The sequence below is a fragment of the Convolutriloba macropyga genome, unplaced genomic scaffold (assembly GCF_964194025.1).
Source record: "Convolutriloba macropyga unplaced genomic scaffold, txConMacr16.3 SCAFFOLD_5040, whole genome shotgun sequence".
NCBI classification, from domain to species: Eukaryota; Metazoa; Xenacoelomorpha; order Acoela; family Convolutidae; genus Convolutriloba; species Convolutriloba macropyga.
The window spans coordinates 1-12,500 of record NW_027450837.1 but is presented as its reverse complement, the minus strand read 5'-3'; the positions used below and the strand labels follow the sequence as shown (position 1 = coordinate 12,500).

Here is a 12,500-nt window from a genome sequence, read left to right as displayed (position 1 = left end):
AATTATGGCTACTAATTCACACGGTACTGAGCTCAACAACATTAAATTTGTTCAGCAAGACTTTCACATGTTGATGTTTTGGCTTTCGCCTACTAGAAGCAACATAATACTCGTCTTGTTAGCTCATTCAATGAGAATAGCTTTTCCCGTTGAGAATTTTTGCCTTCAATTGGCGTTGTAGTGAGTTTGGCTACTCAGATCACCAAATACTTGTGACAATTCGAACCAGAAATGTTTTCAATTTTCACATGCTGATGTTTCGGATTCAACCTACTAGAAGCAGCATAATACTTGTATTCAACAATTTCTGTATCAAATCCCAGTTTTCTCTGGTGCATCTTTGCCAAACTATTCCAAACTGCCTGAGTCTGAATACCAATTACAGGTACTAGTAAATGCACGTTACTAAGGACTATATAGTTCTAGGTTACTGTACACAACGACGTTCACATGTTGATGTTTCAGCTGCCGCTTACTAGAAACAACATAATACTTATCGTGCATACCTTTCCATAACTTGTCCTTTTCAGATGCATTAGTTTCCCTTTGTCTTGGCTTCTACAGTCAGACTGGCTACTAGTAACAGCACAGTACTAATCACATATCGTTCTACAGTTTGCAGACAACTTTCACATGTTGATGTTTCAGCTTTCGCCTACTAGAAACAACATAATACTCGCTGTATACATTTGTAGTTCTCTATGTAACTTTCATGTGAAGAAGTTTCGCCAGTCTTTTTGACTGTCTCAAATCTGAGTCATGCTTAGGCTACTAGTTGCTTCATAGTACTTATCGCCTCGAGATCATTGAACAAAACTTGATTTTCACATGTTGCTGTTTCAGCTTCCGCTTACTAGAAACAACATAATACTAGTCTCATTAAGTTCCGTCTCTTTGCAATTTTCTTATGAAGAAAATTCGCCATCACAATGACTCCAGCAGTTCTTGATCAAGGAATGCAATCATTGATCAGAATGCTATTATTTGAATCGGTTCTGCTTTAAGTGTTCCAATTTTATTGGAAGCACCAACAATAGAACATCAATGTGTTCAATCGAGAGTTATATAACCCTGAATCGGACGCAGTCAACAGCCGAAGCCGAGACCGCCTTTTGCGTTAGAGAGGTCGGTAAACAAATCTTGCGATTCATACCGAATTAACACATATAGCTGTGCTCCTCTTCGTAAAGCGAGCCAAGTGATCCCCTGTTGAAGGATGTATTTGGACCAATCTAGTAGCATTTGGTTTCCAACAAGCTCTCCCAAGTTAGCTTACTTATTGGGCTTTTCAACCAATTCGGTTGGCTACAAGCATCATCAAAGTACTAGCCACAGTTTGATCGCAAAATTCTACGACTTTCACATGTTGATGTTTCGGCTTGCGCTTAGCCTACTATAAGCAACATAATACTAGTCATATCATAGAGCGTGATCAGCTTGTGACGTTCTCATGATGAAGTTTCACCAACAGTGTCTCACTTCGAGCTTAAATCCAGCTACTAGTAACTACACAGTACTGACTGCAACGATAACTTTTATCTATACCTTTCACATGCTGCGCTTTCGGCCAGGGCCTACTAACGTCAACATAATACTCGATATAAACTTTTGTTCATGATGCAGCTTCCCCATGCAGAAGTTTCGCCTTCAAATGCTCTCTTGGCCATATGACGTAAGAAAAGGTTACTAGTAACATCACAGTACTAGCCACAGTTTGATTGCAAAATTCTACGACTTTCACATGTTGATGTTTCGGCTTGCGCTTAGCCTACTAGAAGCAACATAATACTAGTCATATCATAGAGCGTGATCAGCTTGTGACGTTCTCATGATGAAGTTTCACCAACAGTGTCTCATTTCGAGCTTAAATCCAGCTACTAGTAACTACACAGTACTGACTGCAACGCTAACTTTTATCTATACCTTTCACATGCTGCGCTTTCGGCCAGGGCCTACTAACGTCAACATAATACTCGATATAAACTTTTGTTCATGATGCAGCTTCCCCATGCAGAAGTTTCGCCTTCAAATGCTCTCTTGGCCATATGACGTAACACAAGGTTACTAGTAACATCACAGTACTAGCCACAATTTGATCGCAAAATTCTACGACTTTCACATGTTGATGTTTCGGCTTGCGCTTAGCCTACTATAAGCAACATAATACTAGTCATATCATAGAGCGTGATCAGCTTGTGACGTTCTCATGATGAAGTTTCACCAACAGTGTCTCACTTCGAGCTTAAATCCAGCTACTAGTAACTACACAGTACTGACTGCAACGATAACTTTTATCTATACCTTTCACATGCTGCGCTTTCGGCCAGGGCCTACTAACGTCAACATAATACTCGATATAAACTTTTGTTCATGATGCAGCTTCCCCATGCAGAAGTTTCGCCTTCAAATGCTCTCTTGGCCATATGACGTAAGAAAAGGTTACTAGTAACATCACAGTACTAGCCACAGTTTGATTGCAAAATTCTACGACTTTCACATGTTGATGTTTCGGCTTGCGCTTAGCCTACTAGAAGCAACATAATACTAGTCATATCATAGAGCGTGATCAGCTTGTGACGTTCTCATGATGAAGTTTCACCAACAGTGTCTCATTTCGAGCTTAAATCCAGCTACTAGTAACTACACAGTACTGACTGCAACGCTAACTTTTATCTATACCTTTCACATGCTGCGCTTTCGGCCAGGGCCTACTAACGTCAACATAATACTCGATATAAACTTTTGTTCATGATGCAGCTTCCCCATGCAGAAGTTTCGCCTTCAAATGCTCTCTTGGCCATATGACGTAACACAAGGTTACTAGTAACATCACAGTACTAGCCACAATTTGATCGCAAAATTCTACGACTTTCACATGTTGATGTTTCGGCTTGCGCTTAGCCTACTAGAAGCAACATAATACTAGTCATATCATGGAGCGTGATCAGCTTGTGACGTTCTCATGATGAAGTTTCACCAACAGTGTCTCATTTCGAGCTTAAATCCAGCTACTAGTAACTACACAGTACTGACTGCAACGATAACTTTTATCTATACCTTTCACATGCTGCGCTTTCGGCCAGGGCCTACTAATGTCAACATAATACTCGATATAAACTTTTGTTCATGATGCAGCTTCCCCATGCAGAAGTTTCGCCTTCAAATGCTCTCTTGGCCATATGACGTAACACAAGGTTACTAGTAACATCACAGTACTAGCCACAATTTGATCGCAAAATTCTACGACTTTCACATGTTGATGTTTCGGCTTGCGCTTAGCCTACTAGAAGCAACATAATACTAGTCATATCATAGAGCTTGATCAGCTTGTGACATTCTCATGATGAAGTTTCACCAACAGTGTCTCATTTTGAGCTTAAATCCAGCTACTAGTAACTACACAGTACTGACTGCAACAATAACTTTTATCTATACCTTTCACATGCTGCGTTTTCGGCCAAGGCCTACTAACGTCAACATAATACTCGATATAAAATTTTGATCATGATGCAGCTTTCCCATGCAGAAGTTTCGCCTTCAAATGCTCTCTTGGCCATATGACGGAACACCAGGTTACTAGTAACATCACAGTACTAGCCACAGTTTGATTGCAAAATTCTACGACTTTCACATGTTGATGTTTCGGCTTGCGCTTAGCCTACTAGAAGCAACATAATACTAGTCATATCATAGAGCGTGATCAGCTTGTGACGTTCTCATGATGAAGTTTCACCAATAGTGTTTCATTCGAATTGGTTCTGCTTTAAGCTCTCCAATTGTTTTGGATGAACCAGTTTTGCCCTTCGAAGCCACTTTTGTGAGCTTTTGTGGGTCTTTACCAAGAGGATATACCTCAAGGCCTCTTTCAATTCCTTTAAGTTCTTTCAACTCCTTTACAGTTTCTAGGTTCACATAGCTGCAAACCTTATTTCTAGTTTTAAGTCTGGCCAACTTGGGGAGAGTTGGTGCAGACCGTGACCAATTCTAGTAGGATGCCACAACAAGAATGTGATCAACTTAGCTTGTCGATGAACCTGCCCCACATTCAAACAACTCTATCGCCTTTTCCTCGTATAGTTATATGCGAGGTCCTCTCATAGAGAGCGCTGTTAGCAACCTTTTCCACATAGACGATAAAGTTGTGAGTGTTTTGCACATGGCTGTTGTCATCACCACGTGACGAGTCAACTCAGCTTGACTCTCTACACTCCGACAAGCTTTGCACATACGCCTTTAGTTCAGTATGTGTCTTTAATCTGACTCCGGTGCCTCAAGCCGGAAAAATTGTCAGATTATGATCATTATCGGTTAGTCATCCCGATGCAAGATCGTATCGTACTGTCTTTGTCTACCTCCAGATTCCGAAGAACAGGAGGAGACTCTCCCAGACCTACATATCTGGGAGAATGTTCAGAGGGCGAGAAGCTGTGGATTACTCTCCCCTAAGAACTGACTAAACTTTACCCTCGTCCAAGGTAAGTTTATTTTAGCTAGCCTTCTATGTAAAGGATCTGAGGCTAAGCTGTGTTTTTTCGAGCCTTTGGCTCGGAGCAAGTTCAGTGGGCGCCCCGAGTAGCTCAACTCTTTCCCACTGAACAGCGCAACGCTCTGTCACTCGCTGGGATTTTTGCGTGTCGGTTCTAACCACGCGACTTGTGGACCTTTTTAGGCCTTTCTCATTCACAAGTCTATAGCTGGGCTTCTATAACCCAGCTTCTGAGATCTAGATAGCTGCAGTTCTGCTAGGCTGCTTTTGCTAACTAGTCTCCCTTTAAGCAGTCCCTTGCCATGACTGCTGAACTATGTATCCACACAAGTAGTTTTTGAGCTCGATACATAATTCGAGATTGGTTGCCAAGCAATCTCTAGCGACAGAGCGTCATGCGCACTACAGACATGGCCTCTACCAGCAGCCATGCCCGAAGGAATCAATCACTGATCCTTCCGCAGGTTCCCCTACGGAAACCTTGTTACGACTTTTACTTCCTCTAGACAATTAAGCTCGATCCGCTTCATCCCGTTGCCGGAGACCGAAGTCCCAACAGTAGGAATTTGCAATTCTTGCTTAACTATCCAATCAGTAGTAGCGACGGGCGGTGTGTACAAAGGGCAGGGACGTAATCCCTATGAGTTGTTGACTCATAAGTACCAGGAATTCCTGGTTCACGTCTGCAAGTTACAACAGACGATCCCCTTGAAGCGCTGTACTTTTCTCTGATTGCCCAGTCCATTTCGGACCAAGGGCTGAGTACTCAATCTAAAAGTACACAGTGTAGCGCGCGTGCAGTCCAGAACATCTAAGGGCATCACAGACCTGTTATAGCCTCACTTCATCTGCGGTATTTAATTCCGCATAGTTCCTCTAAGAAGTGTTTGAATTCACATATAGTGAATTTCATTATTTAGATGGAGAAGATCTCGTTCGTTATCGGAATTAACCAGACAGATCACTCCACTAACTAAGAACGGCCATGCACCACCGCCCATATAATCATGAAAGATATTCAATCTGTCAATCCTTAAGATGTCTGGACCGGGTGAGTTTTCCCGTGTTGAGTCAAATTAAGCCGCAGGCTCCACTCCTGGTGGTGCCCTTCCGTCAATTCCTTTAAGTTTCGATTTTGCAACCATACTTCCCCCGGAACCAATAAACTTTGGTTTCCCGGTTAATCTCTTGCCAAGTCAAGATCGACTTTGACAAATTGTAGGTTGGTATAGTTTATGGTCAGAATTACGAGGGTATCTAATCCTCTTCAATACTCTGACTTTCGTTCTTGATTAATGAAAACATTCTTGGCAAATGCTTTCGCAGTAGTTTGTCTTGCCACGATCCAAGAATTTCACCTCTAACGTAGCAATACAAATGCCCCCGTCTGTTCCTTTCAATCATTACCGCACTCAGCCAACCGGCATCAATCGAGTAGCGGGTCATTCTCCATTATTCCATGCTTTATTATTCGATCCCAAAGGATGCTTTGAACACTCTAATTTTCTCAGGGTGAAAACACCGTTTCCACAGTTCGTCACATTTAAGTGCAAACTATTTCTTCGATGCGAAGGATGAGCGGAACGAGTCAACAGATTTAACTGAAGACCATGTTGCCGTTCTACTCAAACAGATCCAACTATGAGCTTTTTAAACGCAGCAACTATTGCATACGCTTGTAGAGGCTGGTATTACCGCGGCTGCTGGCACCAGACTTGCCCTCTACTCGTTCATCAATGGAGCTTTTAAGTCCATTCCATTCTGATTACAAACCATAAAGGTTCATATCATTATTTCTAGTCACTACCTCCTCGTGCGGAGAGTGGGTAATTTGCGTGCCTGCTGCCTTCCTTGGATGTGGTAGCCGTTTCTAAGGCTCCCTCTCCGGAATCGAACCCTGATTCCCCGTTACCCGTCACAACCATGGTAGTCCGTTACACTACCATCATAGGTTGATAGGTCAGAAATTCGGAAGTTCCGTCCCCAAGCCGAAGCTATCTGGGATCTTTCAGTTACTAGGACTCATCACGGGATGTGTCTGTACTTAGCAAATCACCCGGTGTAGTCTTGTAAAAGTCTCCGACAGTGTCGGACAATCAGCATGCATTAGCTGCAGGGTTACCGCAGTTATTCATTTAGCTTGCAAATCAACTAATAGATAGTAACTGATTTAATGAGCCATTCGCGGTTCCACTTTTTCAAGCTTCGCTTGCACATGCATGGCTTAGTCTTTCAGACAAGCATATGGCAACTGACAGGATCAATCAGTTTAATTGTACTTTGAACAATCTTTCGATTTGTTCGAATTTAGAAAGACATAGCCTTGCGGCCTCGTCAATCTTGCTTTGAGCTTTTTAAATCACGAAGAGTTTCAATGCATGCTTTGGCATGGCTACTAGTTACTACACAGTACTCTACACACTTAGAGTTACCCACGATTACACATTTCACATGCTGATGTTTCGGCTCGCGCGTACTAGAAACAGCATAATACTATGTGTACTGGTAGATAGCGCTCTGTGAGCATTTCCCATGAGCAGGTTTTGCCCTCCAAATCTCTGTTCTACTGTTACCAATACCGGCTAACAACTGTATCATACTAGGGAGAATTGACTCATGATTTAAAAACCAGATGTTCACATGTCGATGTTTCGGCTCTCGCCTACTAGAAACAACATAATACTAGTCTGTTAAAAATCTCAATCACGCCGCCTCTTCAGATACAGAAGTTTTACCTTTTATTGGTTAGAGAACAGCTTTCCAGCTGTCGACATGGTTACTAGTAACAACACCGTACTCAACACAAAAACTTTTCAACTTCACAACTTTCACATGCTGATGTTTCTGCTTTCGCATACTAGAAACAGCATAATACTTATTGTTTTGTCAAGTAATTTGTGTGTCTTTCCCATGTGAAGTTTCACCGGTCAACAATGTTTCCCTGACCAATTACGGCTACTAGTAGCTGTATAATACTAGGGAAAATGATTGAGGATTTAATATCAGATTTTCACATGTTGATGTTTCGGCTTTCGCCTACTAGAAACAACATAATACTAGTCTGCTAAGAAATCTCGCTCAAATTGCCTTTTCACATACAGAAGTTTCACCTTCTATTGGTTAGAGAACAGTTCTCAGCTGTCGACATGGTTACTAGTAACAACATCGTACTCAACACAAAAATTCTTCAACTTCACAACTTTCACATGCTGATGTTTCTGCTTTCGCGTACTAGAAACAGCATAATACTTATTGCTTTGTCAAGAAGTGTGTGTGTCTTTCCCATGCGAAAGTTTCACCGGTCAGCAATAATTGCCGTGTCCAATTAAGGTTACTCATAGCTGTATAATACTAGGGAAAATGATTGAGGATTTAATATCAGATTTTCACATGTTGATGTTTCGGCTTTCGCCTACTAGAAACAACATAATACTAGTCTGCTAATAAATCTCGCTCAAATTGCCTTTTCACATACAGAAGTTTCACCTCTTCTTGGTCACTGTACAGATGATGCTGTCTGTTCTTTATTTGGTTCTGCTTATTATAAGGAGGGGCATCACTCCTTCCTCCTTGGTTTGCATGCATTAAGCCTGCTTTGTGAAAAGCGTATCTTTCTAGCTTTTCTTCGCCTTACTCGAGTAGGACGATACAATCCAGACATTAGTCAGTCTTGGTGTAAAGTCACTGAGTATTATTCGGTTCTGCTTTATTCAGCAATATGCTGTATAATTGTTGTAATTTGCGAACATATTTGTTCTCAGTTCCGAACTACTAGCGACGACAGATTACCAGCGGTCATGAGCCATCAAGGTAGTTCTTTGGTGCATCAAGTAGAGAGGTGCCATCAAACAACACTTCCCTAATAATGCTACACACATAGAATTTGCTACAGTGCAGCTTTTTACTTTGCAAAATTTGCGCACAAATTTTGCATAGAATAAATGTTTTATCAAGATTTTTAGATCCCCTCCCTTGAGAGAACGTTACTCCTTTAAGTGAACACCCCGCGGCGTCCTGTTGTTATTGCTTATAACCATTTCGCAAGCCGGAGGCATAATGCACTACGCAAGCCGCTACTTTGGCACAGAGGCACCTAGTTTTACACCCGGGACTTCAGGTGGCCCAGTTTTACACCCAGTACAGCGGTGCCAGTTGGTAACCCGGTGGATCCTCGGAGACCAGACATGATCATAGATCAAACCCGATGTATGCTACTCCTGAACGTATAGTATCTCCACTGTGCAATGAAATTATCGTTCGTTTCGGGCCTTCCTATACGTTCAGCAGACAATCGCTAGGAATTCACCTCGTGACCCGTGGTGACCACACTGGATTTCAAGTTTATTGATTTGGACAGACCTGTCATTTATTTTGCTTTTCAGCTTCAGTTCTGCTCGATCTAGCTTGCCTAAGGCTTGATCTCGCTTTGCTCACCCCTGTAGGAGCCTCTACTAGTACCACTCGGAGTAATGGGGAATCCACCAGACCTAATCGATGAATGCCATCAAACAACAAACATCATACCCGGCTTCATCAGGCATATTTTATTACTTCCGAGAGGTACTTTAGTATCAGATCTTTCTCCATGCCTCTTATGAGGACCCGTCAGACCTTTCGGTTTATCGTTTAGCTTCAGTCCTGCTCGATCTAGCTTTCCCAAGGCTCGATCTAGCTCTATTCGCCCCACTAGAGGGCTCTCTAAGACCCCTCGGTCTTAGTGTTAGCTCCGGTACTGCTCGGTCGTGCTTGCTGAAGGCCCGACCCAGCTTTAGTTAGATTCTCGTACTTTCTCTTGGCCTCTCTAGGAGGACCAGACAGACCTCTCGGTCTATCGTTTAGCTTCAGTCCTGCTCGATCTAGCTTGCCCAAGGCTTGATCAAGCTCTATTCGCCCCGCTAGAGGGCTCTCTAAGACCCCTCGGTCTTAGTGTTATCTTCTGTAATGCCTAACCAAGCTTACTACAGGCCTTGGTCAGGTCTTTATCGGTCACCGATTAGTAACAGACCAATCATAGGGCCTTCCACCCTATCCGGGTTGAGGTCTTTAGTCCAGCCATATTTTGACAAGACACCTCTCCCTAATAATGCCCCACACATAGAATTACTGTCCATGCAGTATTTAACTTGTGTTTTTTTCTAAAATTTGATTTTCACTTTTTGGAGGTTCATTTGCTCCTCTGACACTCTTTCAGCTTCAATCTTACTCGATCTAGCTTTCCCAAGGCTCGATCTAGCTCTATTCGCCCCACTAGAGGGCTCTCTAAGACACTTCGGTCTTAGTGTTAGCTCCGGTCTTGCTCAATCGTGCTTGCTGAAGGCGCGATCAAGCTTTAGTTAGCTTCTCGTACTTCCTCTTGGCCTCTCTAGGAGGACCAGACAGACCTCTCGGTCTATCGTTTAGCTTCAGTCCTGCTCGATCTAGCTTTCCCAAGGCTCGATCTAGCTCTATTCGCCCTGCTAGAGGGCTCTCTAAGACCCCTCGGTCTTAGTGTTAGCTCCGGTACAGCTCGGTCGTGCTTGCTGAAGGCCCGATCAAGCTTTAGTTAGATTCTCGTACTTTCTCTTGGCCTCTATAGGAGGACCAGACAGACCTCTCGGTCTATCGTTTAGCTTCAGTCCTGCTTGATCTAGCTTTCCCAAGGCTCGATCTAGCTCTATTCGCCCTGCTAGAGGGCTCTCTAAGACCCCTCGGTCTTAGTGTTAGCTCCGGTACAGCTCGGTCGTGCTTGCTGAAGGCCCGATCAAGCTTTAGTTAGCTTCTCGTACTTTCTCTTGGCCTCTCTAGGAGGACCAGACAGACCTCTCGGTCTATCGTTTAGCTTCAGTCCTGCTCGATCTAGCTTTCCCAAGGCTCGATCTAGATCTATTCGCCCTGCTAGAGGGCTCTCTAAGACCCCTCGGTCTTAGTGTTAGCTCCGGTACAGCTCGGTCGTGCTTGCTGAAGGCCTGATCAAGCTTTAGTTAGCTTCTCGTACTTTCTCTTGGCCTCTCTAGGAGGACCAGACAGACCTTTCGGTCTCTTGCTTAGCTTCAGTCCTGCTCGATCTAGCTTTCCCAAGGCTCGATCTAGCTCTATTCGCCCCGCTAGAGGGCTCTCTAAGACCCCTCGGTCTTAGTGTTAACTCCTGTAATGCCTAACCAAGCTTACTACAGGCCTTGGTCAGGTCTTTATCGGTCACCGATTAGTAACAGACCGATCATGGGGCCTTCCACCCTATCCGGGTTGAGGTCTTTAGTCCAGCCATATTTTGACAAGACACCTCCCCCTAATAATGCCCCACACATAGAAATACTGTCCATGCAGTATTTAACTTGTGTTTTTTCTAAAATTTGATTTTCACTTTTTGGAGGTTCATTTGCTCCTCTGACACTCTTTCAGCTTCAATCTTACTCGATCTAGCTTTCCCAAGGCTCGATCTAGCTCTATTCGCCCCACCAGAGGGCTCTCTAAGACACTTCGGTCTTAGTGTTAGCTCCGGTCTTGCTCAATCGTGCTTGCTGAAGGCGCGATCAAGCTTTAGTTAGCTTCTCGTACTTTCTCTTGGCCTCTCTAGGAGGACCAGACAGACCTCTCGGTCTATCGTTTAGCTTCAGTCCTGCTCGATCTAGCTTTCCCAAGGCTCGATCTAGCTCTATTCGCCCCGCTAGAGGGCTCTCTAAGACCCCTCGGTCTTAGTGTTAGCTCCGGTACAGCTCGGTCGTGCTTGCTGAAGGCCCGATCAAGCTTTAGTTGGCTTCTCGTACTTTCTCTTGGCCTCTCTAGGAGGACCAGACAGACCTCTCGGTCTCTTGCTTAGCTTCAGTCCTGCTCGATCTAGCTTGCCCAAGGCTTGATCAAGCTCTATTCGCCCCGCTAGAGGGCTCTCTAAGACCCCTCGGTCTTAGTGTTAGCTCCGGTACAGCTCGGTCGTGCTTGCTGAAGGCCCGATCAAGCTTTAGTTAGCTTCTCGTTTTTTCTCTTGGCCTCTCTAGGAGGACCAGACAGACCTCTCGGTCTATCGTTTAGCTTCAGTCCTGCTCGATCTAGCTTTCCCAAGGCTCGATCTAGCTCTATTCGCCCCGCTAGAGGGCTCTCTAAGACCCCTCGGTCTTAGTGTTAGCTCCGGTACAGCTCGGTCGTGCTTGCTGAAGGCCCGATCAAGCTTTAGTTGGCTTCTCGTACTTTCTCTTGGCCTCTCTAGGAGGACCAGACAGACCTCTCGGTCTATCCTTTAGCTTCAGTCCTGCTCGATCTAGCTTTCCCAAGGCTCGATCTAGCTCTATTCGCCCCGCTAGAGGGCTCTCTAAGACCCCTCGGTCTTAGTGTTATCTCCTGTAATGCCTAACCAAGCTTACTACAGGCCTTGGTCAGGTCTTTATCGGTCACCGATTAGTAACAGACCGATCATAGGGCCTTCCACCCTATCTGGGTTGAGGTCTTTAGTCCAGCCATATTTTGACAAGACACCTCCCCCTAATAATGCCCCACACATAGAATTACTGTTTATGCAGCTTTTCACTTGTGAAATTTTTAATTTTCGCAATTATTATAGAATAAGTGTTTGCGCAGCTTTTCATAGGTCGAGCTCTAGCTAGCTAGCTCAAGCTAGCTAGCTAGCTCAAGCTCAAGCTATCTAGCTCAAGCTCAAGCCAGCTAGCTCAAGCTCAAGCTAGCTAGCTAGCTCAAGCTCAAGCTAGCTAGCTAGCTCAAGCTCAAGCTAGCTAGCTCAAGCTCAAGCTAGCTAGCTCAAGCTCAAGCTAGCTAGCTAGCTCAAGCTCAAGCTCAAGCTAGCTAGCTCAAGCTCAAGCTCAAGCTAGCTAGCTAGCTCAAGCTCAAGCTAGCTAGCTAGCTCAAGCTCAAGCTAGCTAGCTAGCTCAAGCTCAAGCTAGCTAGCTCAAGCTCAAGCTCAAGCTCAAGCTAGCTAGCTAGCTCAAGCTAGCTAGCTAGCTCAAGCTCAAGCTAGCTAGCTAGCTCAAGCTCAAGCTAGCTAGCTAGCTCAAGCTCAAGCTAGCTAGCTAGCTCAAGCTCAAGCTAG

General features: G+C 44.2%; 1 pseudogene; it reads right to left on the bottom strand.

The window, feature by feature from the left end:
- Positions 1-1,066: 1,066 nt before the first annotated feature.
- Positions 1,067-1,218, bottom strand: LOC142356194 (5.8S ribosomal RNA; annotated as a pseudogene).
- Positions 1,219-12,500: the final 11,282 nt, after the last annotated feature.